Raw genomic sequence first — 13573 nt, 5'->3', positions numbered from 1 at the left:
CTCAGAGTCTAGGAATCATTCTGAGAAATCTATCTAATCTCCTTCCAATGTATTTTTATTCATTTAAGGGATATAGGCATTACTGGCTGGGCCAGCATTTCTTGCCCATCTCGAATTACCTGGATGGCAGTTAAGAGTCAACATGTTGCTGTTGGTCCAGAGTCACATGTAGATCAGCCCAGGTAAGGACGACAGTTTCCTCTCTAAAATAGGACTTCTTATAGTACTCAAGGCACTAGATTTTACAGGAGGACAGATTACCCATCATCCTAAACTAAAAATTAGACTGCACCTTAGTGATCTGATAGTTGGTTGCTGCGCAGCAATACTACATTAGGCATGGACTTAATTAGTGTATGTGGGGAGGGGCTTCTGCTTCTCATGCACATGAAGTACTGCCCTAGATATCTATTTAGCCAGCAGCTCTTTGGTTCCAAAAGATAGCAATGGCCATTACAAGCAGACCCCCACAAAAAACTGAAGGTGTCTCAAGAGTATGGATAAATTTGGGGATTTTGGCAGACGTGATTACAGACCCTAGCATGGGAGGATAGAACTGTGGAGATGCAGGTGAGAGGAAGTGGGGTAGAAGGGATTCAAGGGGGATACCATCGTGGAAAAGTGGGCGCAAACGATACCCTCATAAGAGGTATCCCACCTTTCTATCTAACATCAGCCTGCACTGTCAAAACTCCTGGGCTGTCTGCTGTGTTTCCACTTTCTTCCACTGACAGAGAAACTCCAACAAAGGAAGAATAAAGCCCTTAAGCTTTATTTGGGCAGCACGGTGGCTCAGTGGTTAGCACTGCTGCCTCACAGCATCAGGGACCCAGGTTCAATTCCAGCCTCAGATTTCTGTCTGTGTGGAGTTTGCACATTCTCCCTGTGTCTGCATGGGTTTCCTCCGGGTGCTCCGGTTTCCTCCCACAGTCTAAAGATGTGCAGGTCAGGTGAATTGGCCATGCTAAATTGCCCATAGTGTTAGGTGCATTAGTCAGAGGGAAATGGGTCTGGGTGGGTTACTCTTCGGAGGGTCGGTGTGGACTTGTTGGGCAGAAAAGCCTGTTTCCACACTGTAGGGGAATCTAATGTAAGTAGCAATTAATTGTCCACATCTTGGTTTCAATTGCCCCAGGGCACAGCAGCTGTCTGGTAGTTTACCTCATAACACAGGCATAGGTGAAAGATTTTTGATTTAAAATATTCCATGGGATTTGGGCATCGCTAGCAAGGGCAGCATTTGTTACCCATCCCTAACTGCTTTTGAATTGAGTAGCTTGTCAGTCCATTACAGAGGGTGAAGAATCAACCACATTGTAAATCTGAAGTGGATATATGGGATTGGCCAGGAAAACAAGAATTCAAACTGATCAGGGTATGGTGAAAGAGCAAAAGTTAAAATTGCAGGAGGACACTAGTGAAGAAGAAACATGTTCTCTCTCTCCCATACTTGTCGCCACAAACCTAGAAACAAACACTCTGCATATTTAGGACAATTGATTAGAGGAGGGTTCTGCATATAGTGAAACACACAGATCAAGAAATCTGCAATCGGGGGAGGTGATAAAGATAACAAATACCACTCCACCTGCCCCAGTGGAGGATGATGTACAATTAAATGCTTAGTGTAAAAGGTCCTCTAGAGTGCCTACCTGGACCAGAAGGCCTAGTTTCAGGTCCCACCTACTCCAGGGGTTTGTAACAATACTTCTGAGCAAGTTGAATAGAAAATTAGGTAAAATGCTTAGCGTATTGGCCTACCAGAAAGCCTGCAGTCAATGACATGGAACATGGAGAAGTCTGGCACCTCCTTGATGCTGGACTTGTTGAGTCTGGAGCTAATTTATTTTAAATGATATTGGGGAGTAACTCTAGGTGTGATGGTTGATGTCTGAGTTTCTACTGTAGCATGAGCAGAATCAAATCAACATAGAGTCATAGAGATATACAGTAGGGAAACAGACCCTTCGGTCCAACTTGTCCATGCCAACCAGATATCCCAACCCAATCTAGTCCCACCTGCCAGCACCAACATCTCATTGTTGAAGTCGAGGCTCAGGTTGTGATATTGAAAGAAGTGAATAGTTAATGAGACCTGGGTGTCCTTGTATACCAATCACTGAAAGTAATCGTTTAGATGCAGCAGGCAGCAAAGAAGACAAACTGAATGTTGACCTTCACAGCGAGGGGATTTGAGTACAGGATCAAGGATGTCTTGCTGCAATTAAAAAATTAAAAAGGGCCACAACTGGAATATTGTATGCAGTTTTGATCTCCTTATCAGAGGAAAGATGTTTTTGCTATAGAGTGAGTGCAGTGAAGATTTACCAATTTGATTGCTGGGATGGCAGGACTGACATGAGGAGATGATCAGATGGTTAGGACTCTATTCACTACAGTTTAGAAGAATGAGGGGGGGATCTCACGGAAACCAATAAAATTCCAACAGGACTAGACAGGTTAGATACAGGGATGATGGATGTTCCTGATGGTGGGAAGGTTTAGAACCTGGGATCATAGTTTAAGGATAATGAGTAAGCCTTTTTGGTCTGAGATAAGGAGGGACCTCTTCAGCCAGAGAGTAGTGAACCTGTGGAATTGAGGCCAAAACATTGTTTGATTTCATGAAGGAGATAGATGTAGCTTTGTGGCTAAAGGGATCAAGGGATATGGTTGGAAGATTGGGCTTGATGATCAGCCATGCTCATAACAAATGGAGGAGCAGGCTTGAAAGTGCAAATTACCTATTCCTGGTTCTATTGTCTATGTTTCTGTGTCAATGTTGTGATGATCAGTAACAGAGGGGACACAAGGGGTGGGATTGATGGTAAATGGGATCCTGCCTACCACATCTGAGTGTGTTTATTACGGATGGTCTCACCTGGCATAACTATCATCACAATTGTCATTTCTAAATAGGGTCAGCACTTTTTACACAACGTTCCTACTGTGACCTTAGTTAGAAATGACAATTGTGATTGTAGTGACTGTAACAAGGTCAGCGGGTGGACCCCATACAATATGAGTTCCCTGATTTGGGCTGTTAATCTGGTCGAATCATGGCGCCCTGGCTGACAGATAACAGGAAGTCAGACGTCCTGTTCACTCTGAGAGCTGGCTCTGATGGAGCTGTATCAGTGGTGAAGGACTCTCAATTTCAGTCAAAGAGGGGGCTGAATATGAGTTGGCTGCCCACATCCAGTGTGTTCTGATGCTGTTGGTTTCTGTTTATTTTTGGAGGGAACCTGATTCTTGAACTGGATGAATTATACAGCCAGTTTGTTAACTGGTATTTTTTCTCATTGAGGACTGGCTTCTGAACTGGCTGATTTCAACAGTCAATGTGTTCCAGATAATTCAGTTCTCATCGGGGAACTGTTGTTTCACTGGCTGGTTACTGGCTGTGTATTGGTCTTTTCTCTTTTACTTTGAGAAAAGGACAACGTTGATTTTTTTTTGGCATGGCTTAGCCCTTGCATTCTGGTTTTCTTTGTTGTTTGAATGTGCTTACACTTTTCTTGGTGTTTGGGCTGAGCCCCTGTGAGAAAATACATCTTTCCAGATGAGCTGTTCCTGTATGGGTAGGCCTGGCCATTTGTCGGTGGACTAGATCTCAGTAAAGACTGAACACCTGTGTGTTTGCTAGGAAGTGAGCATTTGCTGCATTTTAGAGTGCGGGAGTGGACCCAGCCTTCAGCATGGATCAACCCGCTGAGAGTCAATTGCACCTTTAAAATGTACTGTGTTCCTGTGAGTGGGCCTGGTTCTCTATGGATGGGCCAGGACTCTATAGAGACTGAACACCTAAGTGTGCTAAGGGGTGTGCATTTACTTCCTTCTGGAGTGGACTCTGGCTTCAGTTGTGGACTCCAATTTTGGCAATGGACTCTGCAGATTAGAGTGGAATCTATTTTTGACAATGCACTTTGGATACTGGAGTGGACTCTGTTCCTGGGAATGAATGCTACATTTTGAAGAGAACTGTTTATGGTAATGAACTCTGTACGTTGATAATGGACTCTGTCTTCTTGCTTGTTGGGTTTATCATCTGCACTGTCTTGTATGTCCCTGGGTCTGGCAGGCCTTACTGTGCTGTCATCCCAGGGAAGGCGATGCGGTGTCCTGGAGGTGGCCATATGGTGCATCAGTGCAGCCTGCAGGTGGATGGTGCATTGGGGTGGGCAAGAGCCAGATGGTGCATGGGGGCAGACTGAGAGCCGGAAGGTGGGTAGGCCGTCCTCAGCGCTGTCACCCCGGACAGATATCAGGGCGGGCTGAACTAGAGGTAGCTGGAAGGTGCGAAGGGCAGTTAGGGAAGCCAGAAGGTGGGTAGGCCATCCTGACTGCTGTCATCCTGTGGGGGTTGAGGAAACAGGATGGGCTCTTCTAGAGGTGGCTGGAAGGTGTGTCAGGGTGGACTGAGAGCTGGAGTGGGCATGGGGCAGATGGAGAGCCGGAAGCGGCTTAGGGGCAGACTGCCTTAGAGTGGGCGAAAGGTTGGGGGGGGGGGCGGTGGGATGCGGGTGACTTGCTGGGGGTGAGTGGGGTCTGTATTCCATGCACTGTTTCTTATCTAATTGGACTGTCTTGTATGCATTTGTTACTGCTATGTTTGTGATGACTGAAAGTGGGATTTGAGGTTTGTCTTCATTTCGCTGAAAACTGAGTGAACAATAGGGTTTGGAATCTGGCTTTGCTGCTCCTCTCTCTGTAAATTGTTGTTTCTTTGTATAGAGCTGTTAATGTTAATTGTTTGTATAATGTATTGTTTAATAAAATAAAAAAAAAACAAGAAGTCAGACCACCTGTTCACTCTGAGAGTTGGCTCCGAGGGAGATGAATCAGTGTCAAGGTCGCTCCACTTGTAAGTAAAGGGTGACTTGGTGATGGGATACTGGCCTCTGTGCAGTTATTTCAGTGATGACGGCTCAGTTAGAACTTAGAGAGCAGTGGGGCTATTAGAGCATGAGGCACAGATGTTTATAACTCTGTCAAAGTTCCACTACCTTGTTGCCTCAGATTTGGCAACTTAAAGTTCAGCTCACGACCTCATTTTGGGATCCCAACCCCCTCCTATAACCTTTAGGTTTAAACAGTTTTGGAAGACACCAAACATGCCAACACTGATGGAAATTAACCAGCAAGTAACTTTTCTGTGGTCAATAACTCCTTTAAATACACATGTTCAACAGAGAGGACAAAAAATGCAAAATGGCAGAGAGACTTCAAATTCACCTGTGAACTGTGGATGCCATTTTGAGGTCATTCATAATGCCAAAAACTACTGGGTGCTAAGCAGTGAGGTATGCAACTAAGAGACAAGTAAGGAATTGGAAACTGGAGGGAACTGGAGGGAATTGGCAATTCAGTCACATGCCTTTTCTTAATCTTGACCAGAAATGCTATCTTCCATCGGACTGCAGTATTCAAAGTTTAGCCGGGCAAACTGGCAAGAAAACCCCAGAAGTTCCACAAAAGTAATCTGGTCTACTGTCCATTCAGGATTTCCCTCCTCAGCAAGTGTGAGCTCACCGAGATGTTAACTTGTTGGTGGCTAAATAGCCTTCAGCCTCAGGGCACCACACTGAACCATGATAGTAGGGCACTAACAGCTATTTGGAATGGGCAACATGTTAGTTCAACATAAATGAGGCTTGGGCATCAAAATGGCTCTGACTCCTTCAGTGCTGGAATAGGCAGTTGACCAGCACTCTTTAGCAGTTTGTCATCCAAAAGTTAAAATCTACCCTCATGTTTCATGGACTAATCCCTTCTCTCTTGACAGTATCATCAATGGGTTTAACATCGAGATAAGCTTTTGCTAATGTGCCCAGAATAATGAATAGAAACTATTATTTTTTATTAATGGAAACTTGCCATGCATCCACAGGATCTTTCTCACATCTTTCACAAATGGCATTCATCATTTCAGATCTAGCTTTAGGCTTTAATTGTAAATGAATTAGTTGAATAATAGATGAGCAAGTACATAAATAGCACTAAGGTAATACAATAGATTTTATGCTACAATAACTCCTCGTGAGGAGAATAACAGTTTACTGTGTCTTGATTACTATTTTATAATTATTAAAATTTCCCATGTCCACAAAATGAAGAGCCATTTGAACTTCATGAAAATTAAAATCAAATGCCTATGGCAGAGAACTGAGCTGTTTTCTAAGAGATTCAATCCATTTAAGGTAAGTGAAACCTAATTTGAACAAAGGAAGTTGCTGAAAAGAACCCTTATAGGTAACAAATGTCCATGTTATACTTGGTTGGGTGAAGAAAAATAAAATAGCTAAACTCCCTGTTTATGTTACTATCCACTGACACCTGTTGGAAAGTATGTCCATGTGAAGCTTATGACAGGACTGGAATACCCTTGTGAACACCCATCCAGGTATTTGGTAGCATTCACTGTTTATCAGCCTGGAGTTTTAATTTATTATTTTCAAATAAGGAAAGATAAGAAAATTTGTAATTATTTTATATTCATATTATTTTTCCTGCATCATTTTACCTTTTTATAAAAGATGCAATAAAAAAACTAAAGAACAGCTCACTAAATGGAGCATAATTAGAAATTTCATCAATCTTTTTTCTCATAAATGATTTAAGTAGTAATCCCCAACATATATTTTGATGTCTTCTTCTATGAGTGCGTAGTGTATCAGTTCACAATTTCAACCTTGTATTCAACAAGCTTGCATTTAGTATCCTTCAGCAACATGGAGTTAATTTCTCCTATCATTCCTTCATTCCTGCAAATTAGAAATTACCAGTTTTGATTTATTAAATGAGAACAAATCTATAATGTCATATAAAACATTGATACATGACCAAAAGGAATCAATAAAAAGATAAATTTGTTTCAGACATCAAATAGCATAGTCATTTGAGCAGAAAATGCCAACCACTGGCCTGTGATGAGATAGAGAGTCATAATCCACCTTTTCAAGATGGGTCTACAGAGTTTGCTTGGTCTAAAGTGCTAAAGCAAAATCTTTAGGTAGTTTAATGAGAAGAAATTCATAAATAAGTTGCAGCAATCTTCACTGAATGCTTTCTTTGGTAAGTACGTTCTTTCTTAAGTAAAGAGAACAAAACTGTAAACAATATACCAGGTGTGACCACACCAAGGTTCTGCAGCCAGTCTTCTTTGTTCCTATACTTAAGCTCTCTTGCAATGAGGACCAATATATCATTTTCTTCCCAACTGGTTGGTGCATCTGCATGCTTGTTTTCAATGATCATGTACAAGTTCACCTATGTCCCATTGTTCATCAGCGCTTCTCAATTTAAATAATACTCTGCCATACCAAGGCAGATAATTTCATACTTATTCTCATTAAATCTCATCTACCATGCATTTGGCCCCTCACACAACTTATCTATATTGCCTTTTTGCATCTTTGTATCCTTCTCCCCACTCTCAATTTCTTCTCATTTTGTGCTGTGAACAAACTTGGAAACATTGCATTTGATTCCCTCATCCAAATCGTGGTATATGTTTTGTATCGTTGGGACCTGAGCACCAAACCTTATGGAAACCTTCCAGTCATCTCCTTTCACACATAAAAAGACCCATTTATTACTCTGATGTTTTCTGTCTGCTAACCAATTCTCAATCCATGCCTGTATATTATCTCAATCCCACATGGTTAAATATTGTACACCACCTCTTATGTGGGACTTTATCAAAAGTGTCCTGAAATTTCAAATATACTAAGTCCACTGGTTCTCCCTGATCCAATCCATTAGTTATACCTAAAAAACAAAATCCCAGTAGGTTTGTCAAACAAGATTCCCCTTTCATAAATCCATGATAATTTTGCTAAAGGCCATTGATCTTTTCTAAGTGCTTTGTTATTGTACTCTTTTTTTTAAACAGACCAGCATTTTACTTACTACTGATATTAGAGGAACTGGGTTGTAGTTAGAAATTTCCTTTCTCTCTCCTTTGTTTTAAATAGCATGGCATATTTGGCATTTTCCAATCTGCCAGGATAATGCTGATATGTTGTCTCCCTGGTGCTAGGATCATAGATGTTTCAGAGTGGCTAGAGGACATCCTTGAGGAAGAGGGTGACCAGCTAGTGGTCATTGTACACATTGGTACCAAAAACCAAAAATAAAGGCCCTAAAAGCAGAATCTGGAGAAGTAGGAAGCAAGCTGAATAGAAGCATTTCAAAAGTAGTGGTGATTTCAGGAATACTAGCAGTGCTAAGTGCTGTTAGTAGAATTAGCAGGATATAGTGGATGAATACATGCCAACAGAGATGGTGTGAGGGGCAAGGGTTTCAGATTCCTGGGGCAGTGGGACCATTTCTGGGAGTGGTGGGACCAATACAAACAGGACAGGTTACAGCTAGGCAGGATCAGGACTGATGTGGTGGGGAGCTTTTGTGAGAGTGGTTGAGGATGATTTGAACTAGTTTGGCAGGGTGATATAAACCTGTGCCAGGAGTCAGGAATGGGGAATCAAGTAAAAGAACAAATGACAGAAAGGGAAAAAAGAGAAGTGATATGCAAAGGAATCAAAGGCCAGAATCAAACAAGGCTACAGTAAAAAATTGGGAATAGAACAAGGAACATTAAAAAGACAAGCTTCGAGGCATTGTGCCTGAATGCATGAAGCCTTCAAAACAAAGTGGATGAATTAATTATGCAAATGTGTATGGAAATGATACAGTTGGGATTATGGAGACATGGTTGCAGAGTGACCATGAACAGGAACTGAACATTCATGGGTATTCAGTATTTAGCAAAGATAGACAAAATGGAGTTGCATTTCTGATTGAAGTGCATGTATACACAATTTTGAGGAAAGATATTAGCTGAGACAATACAGAATCTATGTGGATAGAATCAAGAAATACCAAGGGGAAAAAAAAAAATTTGTGTATAGACTGTTAAACCTCCGTGGTGGTGCTGGGAATGGTATTACCCAGGAAATCAGAGATGCATACAGTGAAGTAACCTCTGCCGATATGGATGTCTTTAATCTGCATTTAGATAGCGCAAATCAAACAAGACACAATGTTATAGACTTGAAATTCCCAGAGTCTATACGAGTTGATTTTCTTGACCAACACGTTGAACCAACCAGAGAACAGGCCATCTTAAACTAGGTATTATGCAATGAGAAGGGTGTAATAGGTAATGCACTTGTGAGAGACTTCTTGTGGATATGGGATCATAATATTATAGAATTCTTCATCAAGGTGGAGACTAGGGTTCTGAAATTTAATGAGGAAACTACAATGGTATGAGGTGTGAGTTGGCAATAATGGATTGAGAAATGTTGCTGAAATGAATGATAGTGAATTGGCATTTGCAAAACATACAAAGAATGAATGGGTGAACTACAAAAATCGTTTATTGTGTCTGGTGCAATAATGCAAAGAAAGCAGTAGCCAAACCATGGCTCATGAGGAAAGTTATAGATAATTTTAGATGCACAAATGTGGCATAAACATTGGCAGGGGAAAAAACAACAGACCTGAGGATTGGGAACAATTGAAATCAGCAAAAGAGGTCCAAGGGATTGATTGGGAAGGGCAAAATAAGATATGCCAATAAAGTTTCAGTGAACATAAGAATTGACTGTAAACATTTCTATAGGTATGTAAAGATAAAAAGATTCGTGAAAACTGATATAGGTCCTTTACAGTCAGAAAAAGAGGAATTTATCATGGGGAACATAGACTGACAAACTAAATTTATACGTCACTTCTGTCTTCACAAAGGAAATCACAATTAATGTACCAGAAATGATGTAGAACACAAGGAAAGAAAAAGGAACGGAAGAAAATCTGTATTAGTATAGAAATGGTGTTGGATAAATTAGAATCATAAAGTCATAGAGATGTACAGCATGGAAACAGACCCTTCAGTCCAACCTGTCCATGCTGAACAGATATCCCAACCCAATCTCGTCCCACCTGCCAGTACCCAGCCCATATCCCTCCATACCCTTCCTATTCATATACCCTTCCAAATGCTTCTTAAATGTTGCAATTGTACCAGCCTCCACCACATTCTCTGGCAGCTCATTCCATACACGTACCACCCTCTGCGTGAAAACATTGCCCCTTAAGTCTCTTTTGTATCTTTTCCCTCTCACCCTAAACCTATGCCCTCTAGTTCTGGACTCCCTGACCCCAGGGAAAAGACTTTGTCTATTTATCCTATCCATGCCCCTCATAATTTTGTAAACATCAATAAGGTCACCCCTCAGCCTCCACGCTCCAAGGAAAACAGCCCCAGCCTGTTCAGCCTCTCCCTGTAGCTCAAATCCTCCAACCCTGGCAACATCCTTGTAAATCTTTTCTGAACCCTTTTAAGTTTCACAACATCTTTCCGATAGGAAGGAGACCAGAATTACACGCAATATTCCAATAGTGGCCTAACCAATATCCTGTATAGCTGCAACATGACCTCCCAACTCCTGTATGACCAATAAAGGAAAGCATACTAAACGCCTTCTTCACTAACCTATCTACCTGCGACTCCACTTTCAAGAATCTATGAACCTGCACTCCAAAGTCTCTTTGTTCAGCAACATTCCCTAAGACCTTACCATTAAGTATATAAGTCCTGCTAAGATTTGCTTTCCCAAAGTGCAACACCTCGTATTTATCTGAATTAAACTCCCATCTGCCACTTCTCAGCCCATTGGCCCATCTGGTCCAGATCCTGTTGTAATCTGAGGTAACCCTTTTTGCTGTCCACTACACCTCCAATTTTGGTGCCATCTGCAAACTTACTAACCATACCTCTTATGTTCAAATCCAAATCATTTATGTAAATGACAAAAAATAGAGGACCCAGCACCGATCCTTGTGGCACTCCACTGGTCACAGGTCTCCAGCCTGAAAAACACCCCTCCACCACCACTCTCTATCTTCTCCTTTGAGCCAGTTCTATATCCAAATGGCTTGTTCTCAGTGTATTCCATGATATCTAACCTTGCTAATCAGTCCACCCATTGGGAACCTTCTCGAACGTCCATATAGATCACATCTACTGCTCTGTCCTCATCAATCTTCTTTGTTATTTCTTCAAAAAACTCAATCAAGTTTGTGAGACATGATTTGACGTAGATTGAAGGATAAATCTCCAGAGCATAATACTGTACAGAGATTATTTAAGGAAGTGGCCCTAGAAATAATGGATGCTTTGGTAGCCATCATTCCACAGACTCTAGAATGGTTCTTACAGATTGGAGGGTAGTTTATTTAATCCCAATATTTAAAAAGACGGAGAAAACTGAATTATAGACCAGTGACATCAGTGGCAGGGTAAATGCTAGAGTCCATTGTCAAGGATTTTATAGTTGAAAATGTGTTGCTGGAAAAGCGCAGCAGGTCAGGCAGCATCCAAGGAACAAGAAATTCGACATTTCGGGCATAAGCCCTTCATCAGGCTTATGCCCGAAACGTCGAATTTCTTGTTCCTTGGATGCTGCCTGACCTGCTGCGCTTTTCCAGCAACACATTTTTAGCTCTGATCTCCAGCATCTGCAGACCTCACTTTCTCCTCAAGGATCTTATAGTAAAGCAGTTAGAAAATGGTGGCCAAATCAGACACAATCAGTATGGTTTTACAAAAGGGAAGTCATACTTGACAAATCTATTGGAAATCTTCAAGGATGCAACTAGTACAATTGATGGGGAGCTGCAGGACATGGTTTATTTGGACTTTAGAAGGCTTTCAGCAAAGTTTTACATTAGACAATGCTGTGTGAAATTAAAGTGCAAGGTAATTTATCGAGATGAATACAAAATTGGTAAATGGATAGGAAACAAAGAGTAGGAATAAATAGATCTTTTTGTGAATGGCAGGCAGTGACTAGTGGGGTACTGCATGATGGCCTCCACAGCAAAAGAATTTGAGTACAGAATCAAGGATGTCTTGCTGCAATCATACAGACATTGTTGAGGCCTATACCTAGAATATTGTGTGCAGTTTTGGTCTCTTAACCTGAGAAAAGATATTCTTATTATAGAGGGAGTTCAGCAAAGGTTTACTAAATTGATTCTTGGGATGGCAGGACTAACATATGAGGAGCGATTGAGTCTGTTAGGATTGTATTCACCGGAGAAGTATAAATGGGGGATCTCATAAAAATGTATAATATTCTAACAGCACTAGACAGGATGCATGTAGAATATTCCCAATCGTGGGAGAGTCCAGAACCAGGGCCATAGTTTAAGGATAAACCTGGTAGGACTCCAATGAGGAGAGATTTCTTTACCCAGGGAGTGCTAATCCTGTGGAATTTACAACCACAGAAAGTGGTTGAAGCCAAAACATTATGCATTTTCAGGAAGGAGGTAGATGTAGCTCTTATAGCTAAAGGGATCAAAGGGTATGTGGCTAGGGTGGGATTAGGGTATTGAGCTTAATGATCAGCTATGATCACAATGAATATCCACAGCAGGGTCAAGGGGTTAAATGGTCTACTCCTGCTTCTATTATCTATTGATGTTTCTGTGTAGGACTGTACCAGAATTTTGGAACTTGACGATCAAAACATCCATTACTTCCACAGCCTTCTCCTTTTAGTATCTGGTGATGTAGATTATCAGGCTTTGGAGACTTAGTAACTTTCAATCCAATTAATTTGCCAAGCACTATTTTGTACTGATACTAAATTTCCTTCATTCCTCCTCCTCAATTAACCCTTGCTTTCCAGCATTTTGGGAAATTGTGTGTTCATTTGTGAATGCAGAATTTAAGTAGTTTTGTAACAGCTCTGCCATTTGCTTGTTCTACATTAACAAATCTCCCATCTCAGAGTGTGTCTATACTAGTTTTCACAAAACAATTTCTTTTTACATACTTATAGAAGTTCTCTCAGTTTGTTTCTAAGTCCCTTGCACGTCTACTCTTACACTCTATTTTACCCCTCTTAATCAAACACCTCATCCTCCCTTGCAGAATACTAAACCACTCCTGATCTTCAGGCTTTTCATTTTCATTGTACACTTTATGTGTCTCCTCTTTCTGATTTAACACTATCCTTAATTTATTTTGTTAGCCACTTTCCCTGCTGTATATTTGAACCAGAAAGGAATTAATAACTGTTGTGATGCATGCATTCATTCTTTACAAATTTGCAAATGCCTATCCACTATTATGTTTCTCAATGAAGATATCCAATCTATTATAGTCAACTCACACTGAATACCTTTGTAGTTTCTGTGTTTAGACTTAAGACCCTAGTTTCAGACTGGATTACTTTACTTTCTATCACAATGAAGAATTGCTTGATGTTATGGTCACTCTTACCAAAAGGACGAGTAAAAAAGGAGGTCTGCAGATGCTGGAGATCACAGCTGAAAATGTGTTGCTGGTCAAAGCACAGCAGGCCAGGCAGCATCTCAGGAATAGGGAATTCGACGTTTCGAGCATAAGCCCTTCATCAGGAATGAGAGAGAGTAGCCAAGCAGGCTAAGATAAAAGGTAGGAAGGAGGGACTTGGGGGAGGGGCGATGGAGGTGGGGTAGGTGGAAGGAGGTCAAGGTGAGGGTGATAGGCCGGAGTGGGGTGGGGGCGGAGAGG

General features: G+C 41.3%; 1 protein-coding gene across 1 annotated transcript in view; it reads right to left on the bottom strand.

Moving 5' to 3' along the window:
- ush1c (Usher syndrome 1C) overlaps positions 1–13573 on the bottom strand; it is a 218925-nt gene that overhangs the window by 12192 nt on the left and 193160 nt on the right. The gene's annotated exons all lie outside the window — the stretch shown is intronic.

This window comes from Hemiscyllium ocellatum, chromosome 18 (genome assembly GCF_020745735.1).
Source record: "Hemiscyllium ocellatum isolate sHemOce1 chromosome 18, sHemOce1.pat.X.cur, whole genome shotgun sequence".
Taxonomy (NCBI): Eukaryota; Metazoa; Chordata; class Chondrichthyes; order Orectolobiformes; family Hemiscylliidae; genus Hemiscyllium; species Hemiscyllium ocellatum.
The sequence above is the reverse complement of the archived record's forward strand: the minus strand, read 5'-3'. Positions and strand labels throughout refer to the sequence as shown.